The sequence below is a fragment of the Sciurus vulgaris genome, assembly GCF_902686455.1.
Source record: "Sciurus vulgaris genome assembly, chromosome: 10".
Classification (NCBI taxonomy): Eukaryota; Metazoa; Chordata; class Mammalia; order Rodentia; family Sciuridae; genus Sciurus; species Sciurus vulgaris.
The window spans coordinates 68,721,929-68,746,192 of record NC_136470.1 but is presented as its reverse complement, the minus strand read 5'-3'; positions in this window follow the sequence as shown (position 1 = coordinate 68,746,192).

The following is a 24,264-nucleotide window of genomic DNA, read 5'->3' as shown; positions in this document are numbered from 1 at the left end:
TTCAAAATAAAAAACTCCAAGACATTGGAATATGTAGTTCAACAAAATTAGAACTATGAGAAGAAATGCTCCAAAAATTTTAAAATTGCACTAATATAAGTAAGAACAAGAAATAAAATATATTAGCCATGTATGGCAGGAAAAAGAAAATAAACAGGAAGAAATATTAATTATTGAAAATAACGATTGAAACTACTATTTTAATGAAGTTTTTTTTTCAACTTTCAAAGATTTTTCTCAGTTTTCTAAAAGAGAATTTCCTGGGAACTAGAGTGATGTGTGAGCAAGAAACACTTGCTATGTATAATACTGACACTGTAAAACTGTTATCGTTATCCTATAAAGTATTAGTGCAATTAGTACAAATTATTTACCAATAAAAAACACAAGGTCAGAAACAGACCTTCAGACATATGAAGTCTGGTGAATGACAGGGATGGCGTGTGAGATAATTGAGGGAAGAAGAGAGTGTGCTTTGACTGGAAATGAGATAGGATCATTCTTGAAAAAAGAAAAGTGTATCCTCGCTGAAAATTAGAAACAGATGTAAAAAAGTAATTTATAAAATGAAATAGAAAAATCTCATTAAAAAGAATCACATATTACCATAAAATACCAGTAGTGATGAGTTCATAAAGTGAAGTCTGTTCACTACCCTGTGCCTGCCCTTCTTCTTCTACCTTTCCTTTCAATATTTCTCACATTGTATCTTCCCATGTGTATGTTTGTATTATTGTATTACACTTTTTCCCAGAAACATTCTTTACTTTCTAGCTGAGAAAATAACCATTAATCTCTGAAAAAACGAAGACTATTTATGCCCATAATATACACTTTAACGCCAGCAATGGCATTTTTCTAATACAAATGTGTCACAATATCTCTAAAAATGTTGGAAATCAGTATGTAAAATGAATGCAACTCATAATCCTGGATTTTAATCACATACAATATTATATTATAATTATATATTTTAATAGATTATAATTGTGCATTATTATATATCATATTACAATTACATATTATATTATAATCAAGGATAATAATATAAGTTGCATTCAATATTTTATATAGTCTCTGAGAAAGAAGAAAGGAATGAAAGCCAGACAAAAACCACTGAAATTCTATAGTAAAACTGATGAAAGTTTAAGTGACACCTAAGATACTGCTAAAAATATTAAAATCTCAGCAATAAGCAGTAATGATTAATGGTTTCATGGAACAGAAATATTCTGTTTTATTCGATGAGGATACTTTCTGGATTTACAGACAGAACTTGTCCAAGATTCTAAAGCCTTTTTTTCCCTAGTCATTCAATAATACACTTTTGCCGAACATTATTTACCAAATTGACTAGAAAAGAAGAACTGTTCTCCAGAAGCGAAGTGTATCTTTTCTCAGAAGAAAACAAAAGGATTTTATTAATAAATGCAAGAAAATGCTCCAAGATAATTCATGCTTATAAAAATATCTTGAATCTTAGATTTAACATAACCTTATAAATGTAATAATATCATTGTGCTCTATTTAATTAAGTTTACTACATTCCAAAAAAACCTTCTGAAACTGTTAGTTTATTTTTGTTACTATAATGAAATATTTGAGGAAAGCTATTACAGTTTAGATCCCAGAGACCCATTTGGTAAAAGACTGGTGGTCAGCCTGTAACACAATTGGGGGCTAATGGAACTTTAAAAAGGTGGGGATTAATGGAAGGATATGAGGTCATTGGACATATGCCATTGAGGGCATGTGGAGGCTCCTGACTCCCTTTTCTTTCTTGTTATGCCTTCCAGTTGCCATGATGTGTTTCCAGTGATGGAAACAAAGCTCCACTGGGGTAAGGAAATTACACGAGGTGGTAACTGAAGTCACTAAGAATACATGAAGAAAATAACAAATGATAAAATTCAATCTAATGAACTCTGCATATGTATGCTGCTTTCCTTTCTTCTCTATGCCTTTCAAAAAGAGATATGATTATGTAAAGTAACATTTTTAACAGCATACAGTTGAGATTGTAATATATATAGTGGTGATATGTATAACATCAGTAGGACAAACAAGGAGGGAAGAAATGAACTATATAGGAGCAATTTTTCTGAATTTCACCAAAAGAGGTTAGTATCAATCTGAAGTACACTTTAGTTGCTTTTTTGATTGTTTTAGTACTAGTGATCAAAGCCCCAGGCCTCACACATACTAGGAAAATGCTCTACCAATGAGCTACATGCCCAGCTCTGAAGTACACTTTAGGAATTTAAGGCAATCACTAAAACTTTTTAAAAATATATAATGGAATATTATTCATGGAATTTAAATATTACACCAGACAGTCTCCACTTAGGGCAAATAAGACACTAAAGGATGAACAGAGGGGTAAAATATAAATGGGACACAAAAAAAGCAAAAAGGAGCATGACAGAAGCTGTCAACTCCTTTTTAAGGTACCCCTGAGCCTGCAGAGTAGACAACATGAGCAAAGCTCACCCTCCTGAGCTGAAAAAAAAAAAAATTGTGGACAAGAAGTTATCATTGAAATTAAATGGTGGCAGACATTTCCAAGGAATATTGCAGGAATCTGACCCCTTTATGAATCTTGTGATGAATGTGTGGCAAAGGCAACTAGTGGGCAAGAGAACAATACTGGAATGGTGGTAATATGAGGAAATACCATCATTATGTTATAAGACTTGGGACGACTGTTCAGCAGAGAAATCCATGTCCCCTCTCCAAAGGGCCTGTTTAACTATGATGTAAAAATCAGGTCATGGACATTTTCATATTACACTTTTTGTTAAATAAACTTTTTAATATAAAAAAGAGCAAAAAAGAAAATGTTGTAAATACAATTATATAACAAACAATAAGTATGAGTAGACTGAGTCATCAAAAGGCAGAGAGTATCAGATAAAAACAAACAAGAGCCAACTGTATGCTGTCAGCAGAAGAGACATTTTAGATTCAAAGATACAAATAATTTGAAAGTGGAAGTATGTAAGAAGAAACATAATGCAAACAGTATTCATATGAAAGTGACTATAGCATATCTGACAAGGCAGACTTCAACAAAAAGAAAAAGTTACCAGAGGAACAGGTGGGAATTTGAGAATAATAAAAGGCTCCATCCATCAAGAAGTTCTGGTAAATGCAAATATATGTGCACCTAGCACTCAAGTCCAAAAATAACACGAAGCAAAAACTAATAGAACCAAAGCAAGAAATAGGCAATTCAGTAATGAAAATGGAATACTTAAGTAGTCTACTTTCAGTGATGGATTGGACAACTGGTACAAGATTAACAAGAAAACAAAATTCCAGCCTTTATCTAGATTGACCAAGAGAGAAATTTCACTTAAAATAGAATCAAAATAATGTAATAGGTAGGAGCAATTTAATAAATTAAATAATATGTACTCACTGAAAACTACTTATCATGTTGAATGAAATGAAAGAAGTCTAGATAAATGGAGATATAACAATTTTTCATGACTTGAAAATTTCAATATTTTTAAAATTGCAATAATATCTAAGTTGATCTATAGATTCAATGCAATCCTTATCAACGTCCTTGCAGGCTATATTTTTTCCCAGAAATTGGTAAGTTGATCCAAAAATTAATATGGAAATACAAGAGAAACAGAATAGTCAAAACAATTTTGGAAAAGAACAAACTTGGGTAACTTCCCAATTTCAAACTATAGTATTCAAGGCAGTATAACATTTACACGTGATCAATGGGAAAATACTGAAGTCCAGAAATAAGCCCATATATTTAAAGTCATTTTTTTTTACTAAGTTTAAAAGACAATAAAATGTGAAACAAACAGTCTTTTTAACCAATGGTAGTGGGACAATCAGATATCGAGATGTAAAAGAATGAATCTGGATCCCTTTCACATACTACACTCACAAATTAAGACAAAAGAAACCATGTATCTGGCAGTCACGAAGCGAGCTGGCAGCTGAGCCAGGCTGCCTATATCGCGGAGGTAAGCTGTGGGCAGATAACCCACCCATCCAGCAGGGCAAGGACAGACATCATAACTGATTGACCCCGCCTGACCCCTGCACCTAGGTGGGTGCCATCACTGGTTGGTAGCAGTTGCGGAGCTCGCTGAAGGGCGAGTCAGGCCACTTGCATGCTGGAGGTAGCAGGCTGGCACCCAACCCACCTGCCTTGCAGAGCAGGGCGGCAGGCAGCCAACCCGCCCAAACACCAGGCCAAATACAGACGCCACCACTGAACAACCCCACCCGACCACCACACAGAGGTTTGTCGCCATCACGGAGTTAGACAGAAGCTTCTTTATAGGCTGGTGCAGGCATTTTAAATTACTCCTGAGGGCGTGGCCATCATCATTGGAAGGGCAGCTTCCTTCCTGAGACACCTACAGGAGGCTAGAAGACCTTTGATAAGACCCAGGAGCCAAGAAGAGGAGGTATGGAGAGACTCAGGACCACTCCGAGTCATCAGGACCACTCAGAGCCACCAGGGAATATACCTCACCTGAAGGCCACCACCCGTAGAAGGCCAGCTTCCTAGTGGAGCACCACATTATCAAGTTCCTCCAAAACTTCAGGCTACTGAAGGCTAAGAGGTGAGTTATTGGAAATCTACGGAGACAATATTAGTCATTAGAGGAAATCTGCAATATCCCAGAGTTTCACTACAAGAGAGGTAGATACCTGAACAATATGAAAAAAACAAGGGAAAAAAAATGTCCCAAAGAACCTTGATGGAATAGCAATAATATCCAATGACAGTATGGCAGAAGAAATGTCAGAAAGGGGCTTCAGAATGTACATAATCAAAATGATCAGGGAAGCAAACGAGGAGATGAAAGAGCAAATGCAGGCATTGAAGGATGAGATAAAAGGGCAAATGCAGGCATTGAATGATCACACCAATTGACAGTTAAAAGAGCAGATACAGGAAGCAAAAGATCATTTCAATAAAGACGTAGAGATATTGAAAAACAAGCAAACAGAAATCCTTGAAATGAAGGAAACAATAAACCAAATTAAAAACTCCATAGAAAGCATAACCAATAGGATAGAACACCAGGAAGACAGAACCTCCAGACAAAATATTTAATCTTGTAAACAAAGTTGACCAAACAGAGAAGACAATAAGAAATCATGAACAGAATCTACAAGAACTATGGGATATCATGAAAAGGCCAAATTTAAGAATTATTAGGATTGAGGAAGGCTTAGAGAAACAAACCAAAGGAATGAACAATCTATTCAATGAAATAATATCAGAAAATTTCCCAAATCTGAAGAATAAAATGGAAAATCAAGTAAAAAAGGCTTATAGGACTCCAAATACACAAAATTACAATAGACCTACATCAAGGCACATTATAATGAAAATACCTAACAAACAAAGACAGAATTTTAAAGGCTGTGAGAGAAAAGAATCAAATTACATTCAGGAGGAAACCAATACGGATAACAGCAGAATTTTCAATCCAGACCCTAAAAGCTAGAAGGGCCTGGAACAACATTTTTCAAGCTCTGAAAGAAAATGGATGCCAACCAAGAATCTTATGCCCAGCAAAACTTACCTTCAGATTTGACAATGAAATAAAATCCTTCCATGATAAACAAAAGTTAAAAGAATTTACAAAAAGAAAGCCAGCATTACAGGACATTCTCAGCAAAACATTTCATGAGGAAGAGATGAAAAACAAAGATGTAAATGAGCAAATGGAGGAACTACCCTAAAGGAACAACCAAATAAAGGAGAAATCAAGTCGTGTCAAAAAAAAAAAAAAAAAAAGAGCAAAATGACCAGGAATACAAATCATATCTCAATAATAACCCTGAATGTTAATGACCTGAACTCATCAATCAAAAGACACAGACTGGCAGATTGAATTTAAAAGAAAGATCCAACAATATGCTGCCTGCAAGAGACTCATCTCATAGAAAGAGATTCTCACAGACTAAAGGTGAAAGGATGGGGAAAAACATACCATGCACATGGACACAGCAAAAAAGCTGGAGTATCCATCCTCATATCAGATAATGTGGACTTCAAGCCAGAGTTAGTCAGCAGGGATAAAGAAGGACATTTCATACTGCTTAAGAGAAGGATAAAACAGCAAGACATAACAATCATAAATATCTATGCCCCAAATAGTGGCTCATCCATATATGTCAAACAAATCCTTCTCAATTCCAGAAATCAAATAGACCACAACACAATAATACTAGGTGATTTTAACACACGTCTCTCACCAATGGACAGATCCTCCAAACAAAAATTGAACAAAGAAAGCATAGATCTCAAAAACACAATCAACAATTTAGATTTAATGGACATTTATAGAATATACCATCAAACAAAGAGTGAATACACTTTCTCTCAGCAGCACATAGTCCATCTCTAAAATAGACCACATATTATGCCACAAAGATACTGTTAGCAAATACAAGAAGATAGAGATAGTACCTTGTATTCTATCAGATCATAATGGATTGAAATTAGAATAAATGACAGAGTAAAAAACAGAAACTACTCCAACACTTGGAGATTAAATAATATGCTATTGTATGATGAATGGATAACAGAAGATATCAGGAAGAAAATTTAAAAATTCTTAGAGGTAAATGAGAACAAAAAAAAAACATATCAAAATCTCTGGGACACTTTGAAAGCAGTTCTTAGAGGAAAATCTATTTCATGGAGCACATTCAATAAAATAAGAAAAAATCAACAAATAAACGACCTAACACTATGGCTCAAAGCCCTACAAAAAGAACAGAGCAACACAAAAAGTAGTAGAAGACAGGAAATAGTTAAAATCAGAGCTGAAATCAATGAAATTGAAACAAAAAAAACAATATAAAAAATTGACAAAATAAATAGTTGGTTCTTTGAAAAAATAAACAAAATTGATAAACCCTTAGCCACACTAACAAAGAGAAGAAGAGAGAAAACCCAAATTACTAAAATTCAGAAAGAACAAGGAAATATCACAACAGACACGATTGAAATACAAAACATAATTAGAAGCTATTTTGAAAATCTGTATTCCAACAAAATAGAAAATCTCGAAGACATCAACAGGTTTCTAGAGACATATGAATTACCACTGAAGGAGGAGGACATACACAATTTAAATAGATCAATATCAAGTAATGAAATAGAAGTCATCAAAAGCCTACCAAAAAAGAAAAGTCTGGGACCAGATGGGTTCTCAGCCAAGTTCTACAAAACCTTTAAAGAAGAGCTCATTCCAATGCTTCTCAAAGTATTTCATGAAATAGAAGAGGTGGGAACCCTCCCAAACTCATTCTATGAAGCCAATATCACACAGATACCTAAACCAGACAGAGACACATCAAGGAAAGAAAATTTCAGATCAATATCCCTAATGAACATTGATGCAAAAATTCTCAAAATCTTAGCAAATCACATACAATAATATATTAAAAAGATAGTGCACCACGATCAAGTGGGTTTTATCACAGGGATGCAAGGTTGGTTCAATATCTGGAAATCATTAAATGTAATTCACCATATTAATGGACTTAAAGTCAAGAATCATATGATTATTTTGATAGATGCAGAAAAAGCATATGATAAAATACAGTATCCCTTCATGCTCAAAACACTGAAAAAACAGGGATAGTGGGAACGTTCCTTAACATTGTAAAGGCCAACTATGCTAAGCCCATGGCCAATATCATTCTAAATGGTGAAAAACCGAAAGCATTCCCCCTAAAAACTGGAACAAGGCAGGGATGCCCTCTTTCACCACTTCTATTCAACATTGTCCTCGAAACTGCAGCCAGAGCAATTAGACAGACTAAGGAAATTAAAGGGATACAAATAGGAAAAGAGAAACTCAAACTATCCCTATTTGCTGATGACATGATTATATATTTAGAAGAAACAAAAATTCCAATAGAAAACTTTTAGAACTCATAAGTGAATTCAGTAAAATAGCAGGATATAAGATTAATGGTCATAAATCCAATGCATTTTTATACATAAGTGATGAATCTTCAGAAAGAGAATTTAGGAAAACTACCCCATTCACAATAGCATCGAAAAAAATAAAATACTTGGGGATCTATCTCACAAAAGAGGTGAAAGACCTCTACAATGAGAACTACAGAACACCAAAGAAAGAAATTAAAGAAAACCTTAGAATATGGAAAGATCTCCCATGTTCTTGGTTAGGCAGAACTAATATTGTCAAAATGGCCATACTACCAAAAGTGCTATACAGATTCAATGCAATTCCAATTAAAATCCCAATGGTGTACCTTACAGAAATAGAGCAAGCAATCATGAAATTCATCTGGTAGAATAAGAAATCCAGAATAGCTAAAGCAATCCTTAGGAGGAAGTGTGAAGCAAGGGGTATCACAATACCAGATCTTCAACTCTACTATAAAGCAATAGTAACAAAAATGACATGGTATTGGCACCAAAATAGACAGGTAGATCAATGGTACAGAATAGAGGACATGGACACAAACCCAAATAAATACAATTTTCTCATACTAGACAAAGGTGCCAAAAATATGCAATGGAGAAAAGATAGCCTCTTCTACAAATGGTGCTGGGAAAACTGGAAATTCATATGCAACAGAATGAAACTAAACCCCTATCTCTCACCATGCACAAAACTCAACTCACAATGGATCAAGGACCTTGGAATCAGACTAGAGACCCTGCATCTTATAGAAGAAAAAGTGGGTCCAAATCTTCAACTTGTTGGCTTAGGATCAGACTTCCTTAACAGGATTCCCATAGCTCAAGGAATAAAAGCAAGAATCAATAACTGGGATAGATTCAAACTAAATAGCTTTCTCTCAGCAAAGGAAACTATCAGCAATGCAAAGAGAGAGCCTACAGAGTGGGAGAAAATCTTTGCCACTCCTACTTCAGATAGAGCAGTAATTTCCAGAATATATAAAGAACTCAAAAAACTCTACACCAAGAATACAAATAACCCAATCAACAAATGGGCTAAGGATATGAATGGACACTTTACAGAAGAAGATCTACAAGCAATCAACAAACATATGAAAAAATATTCACCATCTTTAGTAATAAGAGAAATGCAAATCAAAACTACCCTAAGATTCCATCTCACCCCAATTAGAATGCTGATTATCAAGAATACAAGCAACAATAGGTGTTGGAGAGGATTTGTGGAAAAAGGTACACTCATACATTGCTGGTGGGGTTGCAAATTAGTGCAGCCACTCTGGAAAGCAGTGTGGAGATTCCTTAGAAAACTTGGAATGGACCCACCATTTGACCCAGCTATCCCACTCCTCGGCCTATACCCAAAGGACTTAAAATCAGCATACTACAGAGATACAGTCACAACAATGTTCATAGCTGGTTAATTCACAATATCCAGACTGTGGAACCAACCTAGATGTCCCTCAATTGATTAATGGATAAAGAAACTGTGATATACACACACACACACACACACACACATACACCATGGAATATTACTCAGCCATAAAGAATAATAAAATTATGGCATTTGCAGGCAAATGGATGCAGTGGAGAATATCATGCTAAGTGAGATAAGCCAATCTCAAAAAACCAAAGGACGAATGATCTCACTGATATGTGGATGATGACATATATAGGGAGTGGGAAGGGGGCAGGAATGGAGGAAGGAGGGACTGTATAGAGGGATAAGAGGGGTGGGAGGGGTGGGAGGAGATAAAAATAGTAGAATGAATCAAAAACTATTACCCTAGGTAAATGTATGATTACACAAATGGTATGCCTCTACTTTATGTACAAACAGAGAAACAAGATGTATCCCATTTGTTTATATTAAAAATTAATTAAGAAAATAAACCATATATCTAAAATAAAAACTAAAATTGTAAAAATAACTTAGAAAAAAAAAAAACAGAAATTGATCACCATGACATTTGATTAGGCCCTTGATTTTTTGGTAGGATACCAAATACAACAAGAAAAACTAGCTACAAAAGATATGATTCCAAGATATGATACCAAATACAACAAAAAAATAGCAACAAAAGAAAAAAAAATAGCTAAATTGGGCCATGCCAATATCAGAAGCATTTGTAATGCAAAAGAAATCATTAAGAAAAGGAAAATAAAATTTATGTAATGGGAGAAAACATTTGCTAAGTATATATTTGATAAAGGTGGTTTATATAGCATACATAAAGAACTATTAGAATGGAATAATTAAAAAGACAACTCTATTAAAAAATTAGCTGACAGAAGTGATATCATCAAAATGGTGAAGTAGGAGGTACTGCCTTCATTTCCCCACCAAAACAGAAAAAATATAGACAGCTGTACATAAAGAAAAATGGCCTTGGGAAGACTCAATTTTCATTTAAGAATTTGTAACAAAATGGTGAAGGAAAAAAATGAAAAATAACCAGAAAGAAAGGAGTTCTAGGGAGGTCAGCATATTGGACACTTAATTTGGAGATGGTTAGATACAAAGAAGAAGAGCTGGGACTATGAGAATATACCATGTGCTAGTTGCCACCATGATCCCCAGTGGCCTGCTCTGAAGAGTATACTGGTGCCTTTGATGCTGAGGTGAACAACAACCATTCCTATTGTGAATTCTTGGAAAAGAAGATGGAATTGCATGATCCCTCCCTCTAGAAGTAGCTGCTCTCATGTTGATCTGGTACCAGATTACCACCACTGACAACCACATGCGTACCCTGACCTCTTCGCACATGCCTATACTCCAATTCTACAGCACACTGTGTTCAGCTGCACCTCAAACAACAGAGCTACTACAGCTATGAGGTAGCCTAGAGCTCTGGTCACTCTGCCCATGCTTGAGTTGTGTGTTCTGGTTCCGTAGCCATTCCATGAACCACAGTTACCAGAAGTTGTCCATTCATTGGCTCCTAGAGCTGCCACAACTCATGTTCAGACTCCTGATGCAGCTCTATAGCTGCATTTTGTGCATTTACACCTCACACCCAGAAACACTGCTGAATAGGTTGTTGTTCAACACAGACTCTACAGTTACTATCACTCTTTGTATGCCTGCACTCTGGATCCTGGCTCCCTTGCTACTCCATAAACCCCCATAACTAATATGCCATTTCTAATATGGCAGTATGGATGTCACTGCTACTCTGGACCCTGGAGACCTGCCCCTCTCTGTATGTTCATTCATTAGAAAGTGGCCCTTTGGTTACTCCATGGGAATTGCACATCAGACACTAGTGTCATTGCCACTGGAAGTGTGCCCTTAAGCTGGACTTTGACCCAAGAGGTATCCAAATGGCCAAAACTACTTGATGGAAAAAGAGATTGGATATACCCCAGGAGCCTTTACTAGTAAAGACTCCAGCAGCTTTCACCATTGTTGGAGAACACATAGCCTCGGCCACTGAAAATTCTTCAAACCTTTGCCAGCACTGATCTTAATGAAAGTGCTTCATGGAGACCATGTTGCTGTGCCCTCGCTGGATCCAGAATCACTGCTTACCATGTGGTTAGTGCTCTTGCATTTACTCATAGGGAAACATGTTCAGTTGTCAAAATCAGTCTATAATGTCTGAAAGAGGAGACAACTTCATCAAATATATAGATATCAACCAACAACCACAAGAAACATGAATAACAAAGGCAATATCACTAAGAGAACACAGTACTCTTCCAGTAACTTACCCATCTAAATGGAGATCTACAAACTACTTGACAAATAATTTGAAAACACAAAGTTCTTAAGGGTGGTGGTTGAACTTCTAACAACAGAGTGATGCGATAAAACAAAATTAGGAAAATCAAACAAGAGGTATCGAAATAATAAAAACAACAAAAAAATTCCCCCCACAAATTCTGGAGTTGAAGGACATAATGAACAAAGTGAAATATGTGTAGGTAATGTGAACCACAGATGTGACCAACAGGATAAAGAAGCTGTAAACTTACAGGCAATCTACTTGAAAATAGGCAGTCAAAGGAGAAAGAGGAAAAAAGTATGAAAGATAATGAAGAAATTCTATGGAATATCCTTAAAATAGCTAATTTTAGCAATTTTGGAATATCAGGAGATGACATAAAAAATACAAAGTTTATATAAAGAAATAACAGCTAAAAGCTTCCCAAATTTGAGGAAAGATATAAATATTCAAGTATGAGAAGCTCAAAGATGTCTAGTTTCACTCCCCCAAAGACCATATCAAGATATATTATAATAAAACTGCTAAAATGAAGGTAAATGAGATTCTTGATAATAGAAAGATTTAAAAAAAAGACCTTCATGTAAATAAGACCCTCAATAAGGCTATGAGGGCATTTCTTAGCAAAAACAATGCAAGCCAGGATAGAGTGTGATAACATATTCAAAGTGATGAAAGAGTAAAACTGTCAACCCAGAAAAGCTGTTTATATATATATATAAACATATATATATATATATGATTATATGTATGATTATATAAAAGGGATACATTAGATTGGCTTACAGGTTAAGAACCCACATAGTCCTACAATGGCCATCTGAAGGCTAGAGAGTTGGAGGAACCAATAGCTGTCCAATCCAAGAGGCTGGGGCATTGGAAAAATGATGCAGCCCCAGTGTAAGACTGAAGACCTGAAAAGTTCCTGGAGAATCACTGGTCAGAGTCCTCTTTGAAAGAGTGAAGGAGATGGAGTCAGGTGTCCTCAGGAAATCTCAGTATCAAGCACTCAAGAAGAAATGAGCTGTATCTACCTTATATCTCTCCTTCTTTCACCTTTTTGTTCCATTCAGGCCCCTAGGCTAATGAACTGTTGCCCACATTCGGTGTGTGTCTTCTACCTTGATGTGCTGTCCCACATGTCAATAATTTCTGTAAACACCCACATTGACACACCCAGAAGTCTCTTAATTTTAGGTATTCCTCTTAATCCAGCCAAGTTGACAATCCAGATTAACTATTATAATGGAGGATTAAAAGAATAGTTTTTGCATGCAACCAAAGTTTAGTTGTTAGCAATTTATAATAGCCTGCTCTAATTATAGAATGTTTTATGTAAGAATGACAGTAACTACAAAGTAAAAGCCTATAAGAGATATATATAAAAGAAAGAGAAAGGGATCAAAGCATATATTACAGAAATCCATTGAAACACAAAGGAAGATGACAAGAGAGGAAGAAAGGAAAAAATAATCTATACAACAGCGAGAAAACAATGAACAAAATGTAAATAGATTAAATTCTCTAACCAATGGCATAGAATAGCTGAATGGACAAAAGGACAAAGAATAAAGAAAAAAAAAGGCACCAACTATATACTTCTACCAAGAGACTTACTTGACTTTAAAGAACATTCATGGACTGAAAGTAAAAGGATACAAAAGTCATCCCATACAAATGGAAACCAAAAGAGACCAGAGGTAGTTATATCAGACTGAATAGACTTTTTATTAAAAACTGCTGAAAGAGAAAAGAAGGTCTTTATATTATGAAAAAAGGATCAATTAATCAAGAGGATACAAAAATTGAAAATATATATGTACTCATTTTTGGACATAGGAATCTAAAAAAGGAGGTTAGTGATCAGTGCAATAAACACTATAAGACATTCATGAATGAGAAAAAGACATGAATAAATGGAAACACATCCCATATTCACAAATTAGGAGAATTAATATTGTTAAAATGTACACACTATCTAGAGCATTGTACAGATTTCATGTAATCCCAGTCAAAATTCCAATGATATTTTCATAAAAATGGAAAAAAATTCTAAAATTTGTGTGAAACCACAGAATAAATAACCAAAACAATCTTGAGTGAAAGGAATATAGCTAGAGGCATCATACTACCTGATCTCAAAAGCTACTACGAATGTATTTATCAAAACCAGCATGGTACTGGCACAATAATTGAGGTGTAGGCTAATGAAAGAGGAATGAAGCCAAATGTTTATGGTCAACTCATCTTTGACAAATGTGACAAGAGAACACAATGAGGAAAAGTTGTCTTTTTGATAAATAATTGTGTTTTGGAAACTGGATATTCACATGGAGAAGAATGAAATTAGAGACATTTTCAATTCAACTCAAAATGGATTAAAGATGTAAATGTAAGGCCTGAAACTATAAAATCACTAGTAGAAAATGTGGTGGAATAATTTCCTGACATGTGTCTTGGCAAATACTTTTGGACATTACCCAAGAGCACAGAAAACAAAAGTAAAAATAGGTAAATGAGATTGCATCACACTAAAAATATCTACATAGCACAACAATTGTAAAAAAATTAACAATATGGAGAGACAACCCACTGAATAGGAGAAAATATTTGCAAACCACACACCCAATAAGGGTTTAACAAACAACTCTATAGCAAAAAGAAAACTTGATTAAAACATGGGCAAGGGACCTGAATAAACATTTCTTAAAAGAAGACATCCAAATGGCTAACAGGCATATGAAAATATACTTGAATATTGCTAAGATAGTAGATTTTCAATTTTCTCATGATAATTATGTGAGGTGCTAAATGTTAATTACCTTGATTTCATCATTCCACAATATATACATATCAGATTGTCATGTTGTTAATTTTATTTGGAAATCTAAAAACTAATAATTAAATAATAATTAAAGACATAATAAAAATGAGCAAATTATTTATAGATTTTTTAAAAGAGAGAATTGGCCAGGTGTGGTGGTGCATACCTGTAATCCTAGCAGCTCAGGAGGCTGAGATTGCAAGTTATAGGCCAGCTTCAGAAACTAAGTGAGACCCTAAATAACAGCGAGGCCCTGCCTCAAAAAAAAAAAAAAAAAAAAAGAGAGAGAGAATTGATCAGTTAACTGAAGAGGAAAAGATGCATATCTTCATTAGTGCTTGAATAATACAAACATAAGCCACAATAATTTACTACATACCCTCTTACAATGGTGATTATGAAATATACAATTAATAATAGTAATAATAGAATATACAGAGATAATATAACCTTATACATTGATGATAAGAATATAAAATCATGCAACTTTGGACAAAATTTTGGGAGTTCCTTGAAATGTTAAACATAGTTACAATATATCCCAGTAATTCCATTCTTAGGTATATACCCAAGAGCAACGAAAACATACACATGCAGAAACCTCAACATTAAATGTTCATAGAAGCAGTATTTATAATAATCATAAATGAGTAACAATCTAAAACATGCATCATCTGATGAATGGATAAACAAATATTGTATGTCCATGTAATGGAATATTATTCAGTAATAAAAAGGAATGAAGTACTCTTATATGCAACTCCTTGGATGAATCTTGCAAACATAATGTTAAGTGAAAGAAATAAGTATCAAAAGATTATCTATTGCATGACTCCATTTATTTGAAATGTCTAGAAAAAGAAAATTTATAGACACAGAAAGTATATTAGTGGTTGCTTAAGGTGGGAGATGTGGAATGTTTACTAACATATATGTTTCTTCTGTTGTTTTTGTTTTTGCTTTGTTTTGTTAGTGGCTCTGGTCTGGGGATAAATCAAGAGTCTAGCATATGCTAGGCACATGATGTCTATGAAATGAAAGGGGTGATGAAAATGTTCTAAACTTATATTGTGGTGATAGTCACATAATTCAAAATATACATTGAATTGCATATTTTAAATGCATGAATTTTATGGCATGTGAATTGTATCTTAATAAAGATGCTTCAAATTAAAGGAAGACTTGTCATTTGCCACAAGGATTGCCAGGAGTTTTCCTATAAGTTAGAGGAAACAATCTGTTTTAGTCAGCTTTTCGTCTCTGTGACCAGAAGACCTGTCAAGAACAGCTTGGAGAATGAAAAGTTTATTTTGACTCACAGTTTCAGAGTCCATGGTTGGCTGGCTTCAGAGCTCTGGGCCTGAGGTGAGGCAGAACATCATGGCAGAAGAATGTGGCAGAGAACAGTTCAGATCATGATAATAAGGAAGCAGAGAGAGCTCTGCTCACCAGGAACAAAATATAAACTCCAAATTCAACACTCAGTGACCTACTACTTCCAGCCATAGCCAACCTGCCTATAGTTATAATACATGTATTTATTAATTCACTGACTCTATGGTTACAACTTCCATGATCTAATCGTTTCCCCTCTGAACATCATTGTGATGTCTCATCTTGAACTTTTGGGAAATACTTCATATCTGAACCATAACACAATCCATACAAGACCACCTTCACTTCTGACATCACATACAAGTTTAGTGGACTCTCCTGATCATTTGCTACCAAGACTTGGAAACCACTGTGAAAGCTATTATGGTTATATTTTGCTACGGGGAAAAGATAAATTCAATTTAGCCAAGGAAAGAAATGTGGAGCTTCCGGATGTCCTCTCCCCACAGAGTTAGAACACCTTACTCTACTTGCGTCAGTGTGTGGCAATACACACAGGGTATTGCCAAATAGGGAAACTCGCTCGAATTCTAGTGTTCAGAGTTTTATTGGGCATTCCTCACATTAGCATGTTTGCTTGGTTGACCAGACATTTCAGGTGTTACCTAAAGCCCTCATTAGTCTTTCTGGAGACCCTCAGGCAAACAAAGACACTCATGTTAGGTGTGACATTTTAGAAACTGCCTCTTTGAGCTAGAAAATAAAGGCCAGACTACCTTTTGGGCAAGATTACATTCTTTACTACACAGAGACCCTTTCTATATCATGTTGGCAAGAATATGTTCCATTCTGTTTCTGCTTTACTCGTCTCAAATTCTTTTTCTTTTTTCCGTCATTGAATGAAAATGCTCCTTTCCTAGGGATGTACTCATTAAATAAGCATAAAGTGGAAGTTGTAATGATGTGCAATCCTGGGACCCTTCATAGCTGTCGGAGAGAAAGTCCAGCACAAGAGACTCTTGTGATTGCCCAGCTTTGTTTGGTTAATGCTACCTGTGGAAGCTGCCACCACTGTACCAAAACAGGTGACAGTGTTTTCAATTGCATTATTCATGCAAGTTGAAGATTAATAGTATTTTTTAAAAATATGTAAAAACTACATCAACATTGATTTAGAAGTTGATAGATGATGAAGATGTCAAGTCCAACTTCTATACTGCTGACTTTATTGAAATGGAATCAATACCTTTCTTGTGAATCTCTTGGGCATTTTCAGCCTTATGTCATACTACTGTAACCCTAAAACTTTAACTCCAAGGGGACTTGTCACTTCAGTACTCCTCTAATTCTGAGGCAGGCAGATAACAAATAAAATGCTTGTATGGTTCCTACATGGAAAAGAACTTTTGCTCTCTTCTTATTACCACCATTTTTAAAAATCTCATTCTCCACAGCTCTCCCTGTACCTACCCCCATTTTCCACAAGTGTATATTCCAGTTACTTGGGAGGTATTTTCTCTCTGATTTACCTCATTCAGTGATTTCTTTCCAATTCTACCTTTCCCACACTGGCACATGTAATCTTGTGGGGTCAAACCTTTTTATGGGCACACTCCGTATGATCACATAGAACTGGAAAGAACCTCACAATGATGCTGTATCCCTAGAGAAATGAAATGACTAGCTGTAGTTCATATGGTTCTAGAATTGAGATTTCTGTCCCTAAGACTTTTATTTTTCCTGCAGTAGGAATTTCTTTTGTTTTCAAAATAAAGCATAAGATGAAATAAAAATTGCTGAGAGAGATGGTTCAGAGTCGGATAATAACCAGGCAAATTTTGACATGGCAAAAATATTCAATGAATATTTTTCTTTCCTTTGTTTCTATGTTCTTTTACTTAAAAGGGATGTTTTTTGTCTGTGTTTGACATTGTACTGAAAGACACTGATTCAAGAAAATACAATAGCTTTCTTTGTCATAATATAATATTGATGATTTCTTCTATCTTCACAATTTTGCCTGTTTCTTATAAACTGGCAGGAATTAGAATATATTTCTCATAGTTTAGCAGCTTGTAGTTTAATCTACCACACTTTCAGGAGGTTCTCCTGGTCAATTTGTAAGCGTCTGGGAAAAGTATACTTTAAAATTTAATATATAATATGTGAACATGTTATGAACAAACCAATTAAGCCTAATACATTTTTGTGCTTGTAAATTAACAAAATTACTTTAGAAATACATGAAATGCTCAAAAGTAAACATTGCATTTATTCTATATTACTTGAAAAATCTTTAATTTTTTTATCTGCAAAAACAAAACAAGGAAAGAATTTTGGAGTCTGTAGTCTCTGTAAATTAAGTATCTATCCAATGGGATCCTAGTTCCTATCTTGGAAATTCTAGAAAAGTTAGCATGCTTTTTCTATTAAAACCATGGGGTAGATGATGAAAGAAACTAGTACTTTGGTTCTTGAAATATTTCCTTCTTCTTCTAGGATCAAATCCTCATGACTTTATCATTGCTCACAAAGCCCAGTGTGATTTGGCCACTGCTCTCCGTTCTGTCTACCACGCTGAACTCCATTGTCGAATCAACACACACTGTTTTGTCTCATGACCAGGACTTTTCACAGGTGATTTCCTTTGTCTGGAACATTCTTCGAGACTCTCTACTTGGCTCCCTCTTCCTCATTCTCCTAGATGTCTCAGTTTAGATGTTGCTTCTTTCATGTCTCAGTGCCTGATACATAGTAAAAATCTCATCGAATATCTATTAGAATGATGAATGAATGAATAAGTTATAAAGACAGAATTTGATAATGACAGTAACCCACATTATGGCATTGTTTCTTGAATGCCAGAGACCAGGGCTACTGAGGATGAAGCAGAGGGTGTGGAGATGACAGAATGAAGGATTGGAAGATTGCAGTCATGAGTAAGGGACAAGAGAAAGAGACCAAAATATCTGGAAGGCATTAGATAGGCCAGGACTTGCTGAAGAGTTTGCAACAACTTCTAGTGTCCTCTCTTTGGATTTTTGCCTAACTGAGATATTCCAACTAATATTGCATTTTCCTTTTTAGATTTTGTATTGATTCTCTTGCAAGTGTGGTTTAGCATTCAATCTCCTGAAAAGCACAAGTCCTGTGAGAAACACTACCTTAAATACGAATTGTCTTCACCACACCTCCCAGTGCACCACTTTTTAAAAAGAATTACTTATTTATTTATTTTTATTTTTTACAGACTGCATTTTGATTCATTGTACACAAAGGGGTACATTATTTTGTTTCTATGGTTGTACATGATGTAGATTCATACCATTCATGTAATCATACATGCACCTAGGGTAATGATGTTTGTCTCATTCCACCATTTTTCACACCCCACTCCCTCTCATTTCCTTCTACATAATCTGAAGTTCTCCCTTCTTCTCTCACTCCCCACCCCCTACTCCCATTATATATCATCATCCACTTATCAGGGAAAACATTTGGCCTTTGGTTTTTTGGGATTGGCTTATTTCATTAAGCATAATATTCTCCAATTCCATCCATTTATCTGCAAATGCCATGGGGTTATTCTTCTTTATGACTGAATATTATTCAGTCGTATTGTATATATATATACAACAGTTTCTTTATCCATTCATCTATTGAACAGCATCTACTTTGGTTCCACAATCTAACTATTATAAATTGTACTGCTATGAACTTTGATGTGGTTGTGTTACTGTAGTATGCTAATTTTAAGTCCTTTGGGTATAAACTGAGGAGTGGGATAACTGGGTCAAAAGTTGGGTCCATTCCAGGTTTTCTGAGGAATCTCCATACTGCTTTCCAGAGCGGCTGCACCAATTTGCAACTCCACCAGCAATGCAAAAGTGTGCCTTTTCCCCCACATCCACGCCAACATCTATTATTGTTTGTGTTCTTGATAATAGTCATTCTAATGGGAGTAAGATGAAATCTTAGAGTTGTTTTAATTTGCATTTCTCTAATTACTAATGTTGAACTCTTTTTTATCTCTTTTATTAATAGCCTGTATATCTTCTTCTGTAAAGTGTTTGTCCAGTTCCTTGGCCCATTTATTGATTGGATTCTTTGTGTTTTTGGTGTAAAGTTTTGTAAGTTCTTTATAAATTTTGGAGATTAGTGTTCTATCAAAAGTATGTGTGGAAAAGATTTTCTCCCACTCTGTAGGCTCTCTTTTCACATTATTGAGTGTATCCTTTGCTGAGAAAAAGCTTTTTAGTTTGAATCCATCCCATTTATTGATTCTTGCTTTGATTTCTTGTGCTTTGGGAGTCTATTTAAGGAAGTCTGATCCTAAGCCAATGTAATGAGGATTCAGGCCTACTTTGTCTTCTATTTGGTGCAGTGTCTCTGATCTAATTCCTAAGTCCTTGATCCATTTTGAGTTGAGTTTTGTGCAGGGTGAGAGATAGAGGTTTAATTTCATTTTAGTGCATATGGATTTCCAGTTTTCCCAGCATCATTTGTTGAACAAGTTATCTGTTCTCCATTGTATGTTTTTGGCTGCTTTTCTAGTATGAGGTAACTGTATTTATGTGGGTTCTTCTCTGTGTCTTCTATTCTGTACCATTGGTCTGCCTGTCTATTTTAGTGCCAATGGCCATGACATTTTTGTTACTATCACTCTGTAGTATAGTTTAAGTTCTGGTATTGTGATACCTCCTGCTTCATTTTTCCTGCTCAGGGTTGTTTTGGCTATTTGAGGTCTCTTATTCTTCCAGATGAAGTTCATGTTTTCTTTCACTATTACTATGAGGAATGTCATTGGGATTTTAATTGGAATTGCATTGAATCTGAATAGTGCCTTTGGTAGTATGGTCATTTTGACAATATTAATTCTGCTTTTCCAAGAATATGGGAGATCTTTTAAGGTTTTCTTCTAAGGTTTTCTTCAATTTCTTTCTTTAGTGTTCTGTAGTTTTCATTGTAGAGGTTTTAACCTGTTTTGTTTGATTCCCAAGTGTTTTCCTTTTTTTTTTTTTTTTTTTTTTTGAGGCTATTGTGAATAGAGTGGTTTTCCTAATTTCTATTTTAGAGGACTCATCACTTATGAATAGAAATGCATTAGATTTATACATATTGATTTTATATCCTGCTACTGTACTGAATTCATTTATTAGTTCTTCACCACTTTTTAGATTAGAACTTGGATAAGCCATCTATGGAACATCCTTATTATTATTATAAACATATTTTGCTTTTGTTAATTTGTCTCCAGTCTTATTTCAGGGACATCAAGATCTAAGCAAGATTTCCCCTTATTTCTGGACTTTGTTTGCCATCATCACCAAGAGTTTATAGTACATTTTACCTATATCCATAGATGAAATTAAATTCTGCTTACCTTGGTTTTCCTAAGTAAATAAGGTTCTTATATCTCCATTTGCTTTCTAGCATGCTTCACTGCCTTGATAAATAGCATTTTGCTTAACTTTTTGAATAGCTAGTAGAAAGCTAGAACTAGGGGAAGGGTATGAGCTGGCCAGAATACTTGGATGAAGTAAAGTGGCTACTAGTGAAGAGTGAAAAGGATTTGAGTGTTAAGGAGCAGTAGTGTGTCTGGACTCCTTTCATTAAACTGAGAATGTATTCACCTTGGGGCCTAATGGTCAGGGCTCTCTACTTTGGAGTGAAATCTCCCTTCTCTAATCTCCTAAAGAACTGAAGACTATGCAACTTAAATTATAGTTTGCATTTTGCATTTTTATTTATTTTTTAAAAACTCATATCCTTAACTAGATTGTGCATTCTCAAAAATAATCCATCCTTCATCATTCAGGTCATTGCTAATAGGTACTCTGTATCTTTAATACTATCTAATTTCAGATCCAAGCATAAAATGCTCCAAAGTATAAGATAGAAAAGGACATAATGGGTAGAAGTATACACACTTATTGAGTACTTCTTATATGCCAAGTATTTTTCTGAAATGAAGAGTAAATACTACCTTTAAGGAACTGACACTTACTTGGGAGAAAGATGAAGTTTGCAGTTTAAAAGGGGAACAAAGATGTGCTATGAAGATTTAGAAAGTGAGTTCCAAGTTGGGAAGGATGTTATCCAGAAAGACTGTTAGAGATTTTGAACGATAAGTAGGGTTTGATGGAAGGGGAAGAGATAAGACACATTCTATGATTAGGAAATATGTAGAGCTTCTTATTTTTTCCTTACAAAGTATATTCCATAGAAACTTAGTTAACACATACAGTTAAATGATTTTGTCTATAAATATTTCTAGAGAGTGCCAAACTAAAAGAGTATTTTTATTATTTTTATTATACGATTTTACACAATATTTCTTTTTCTGTTATGCAACATGAATATTTAGGACCAGCAAACAGAAAGCAGCATTTTCATAACTTATTTGATCACGAAGCTGTTGTTCTCAAAACTATCTCCTGGGACCAGTGTTGCCTAGAACACATTTTGAGAAATGATGATCTGGGTAAAGGACTCAGAGACATAAACATGTTTGAGACGTTTTATGGACTCCCCAGTAGCTTGTTTTGACAAAGAAACATAGTAAACTTCTCTGGTAGTAATGATGAAAGAGTTTTGATGTAATTATACTTTGGAAGATAATTAATTGCTCAATTTTAATCTTCTTTCCTAGGTCATGTTGAGTCACTGAAGGGTTTTGAGAACCAGAATGAGATTATCCAGGGAGGAAGATAATTCTGGTTTAAGGGTGAAGAAAGCATTATAGAAGCCAAACATTCATGACAGGAAAGCCAATTAGGAGTCTGCTGCAGGAGAACAGGTGAAAGATAAAGAGAATATGGCTGAATGCAGGGCAGCAAGTGTGGCATGGAAGGGGCAGATATGAAGCATCATAAAAATAGAACAGACAGGAAAAACTATTAGTGAAATTCACTGCATTAATAACTTAAGAAGAAAAAATAGGCAATAATCCCAACTGTATCAGAAAATTATTAGGTAAAATTCAACATGCATTGTTTTTAAAACAAAGAAAAACCAGTGTTAGTGTAAATGTGAAATAGAAGGAAACATTTATAGTGATAGAATTCACTGGAAGCCTATAGCAAACATTTTTTTACACTTTTATTTTTTATTTTTTAAAATTTGCTTTATTTTATTTGTTCTAATTTGTTGTATATGACAGTAGAATGCATTTATACAATTTGATAGATCTTACATAAATAGATTGTAATCTCCCATTCTTCTGATTTTATATATTGTGGGATCACATCAGTCATGCAGTCATACATGCACATGAGGTAATAAAGTCTGTTTCACTCTACTATCATTCCTTCCCCCATACCCCTTCCCCTCCCTTAACTCCCCTCTAACTTTTTCTGTAACATTAAAGTTTCAATTACAGTCAGGATTTATTGGAAGAAATGTAGTTGTGAACAAGATAAGAAGAGTGTTAAAGGGCACAAGGCTGCTGAAACAAAGTGCATTTATTTGTGGTTGGTGTGTTCATCAACATAAAAAATCTCCCAAATATATACATATATATATATTTACATATATATATATTTAAACATCATGTTTAAATTATATATGTGTAATTATATAACATAAATTATATATACATGAAATATTTGTGGTTGGTGAGTTTGTCAACATAAAAAAATATATATATATCCCATATATATATATGGTTATTTATCATCATGTTTAAATTATAGATATATAACATAATTTATATATCTATAATTTAAACATCATATTTAAATTGTGGTTTTCTAACATGATCCCAAACATTTATAGCATAACTTATTAAATTCTAGAAGCTATAAATCCTAGGATTCTATTTGCCAAACTCCCATTCTGCTCATGCTCCACATGTGTTCTAGATCTTTAGCTGACACTCATGGAAGTTTCTAACTGAACTGAGTCTGAGAATGTGCTTCCACTGTTGCTGGCAATGAGAGCTGGAGAAACATTTGGTTCTCCAGCTTGGCAGTAACTGTCCCAGTGGTGGGCTCCTCCCTGGTTTGTAGCTGTTAGTAATCAACCCATGCAGAGGCTCTATTAAGAGGCTGAGTAGACAAGGCCTCGAGTCAAAGTATGAAGTAGCCTCCTGGTGCCTGGGTGTGGTGGAAGTCTACTCTTGAGTCATCACTTAGTGACTTTTTGATAATCTAGCATGCAGTTTGTGGCACAGGCATTTGCTCTCTCAGCAGGTTTGTCATTATTAAAGAAAAAGAAAGCAATAAAACACCATGCCCTGAAAGTTCCCCTCCATTCCCAAAACCTAGTTAAGTAAAAGGGACGATGGAAATGGGTCTGGGCCAGAATGGCCCAGGTTTGGATTATCTTGAAGGACCCTGGCTCTCTCGTGTGTGCTGGAATCAAGGCAAGTTACTGTTATCTTTACTGTTACCTGTACAAAGCTATTTTTCTTG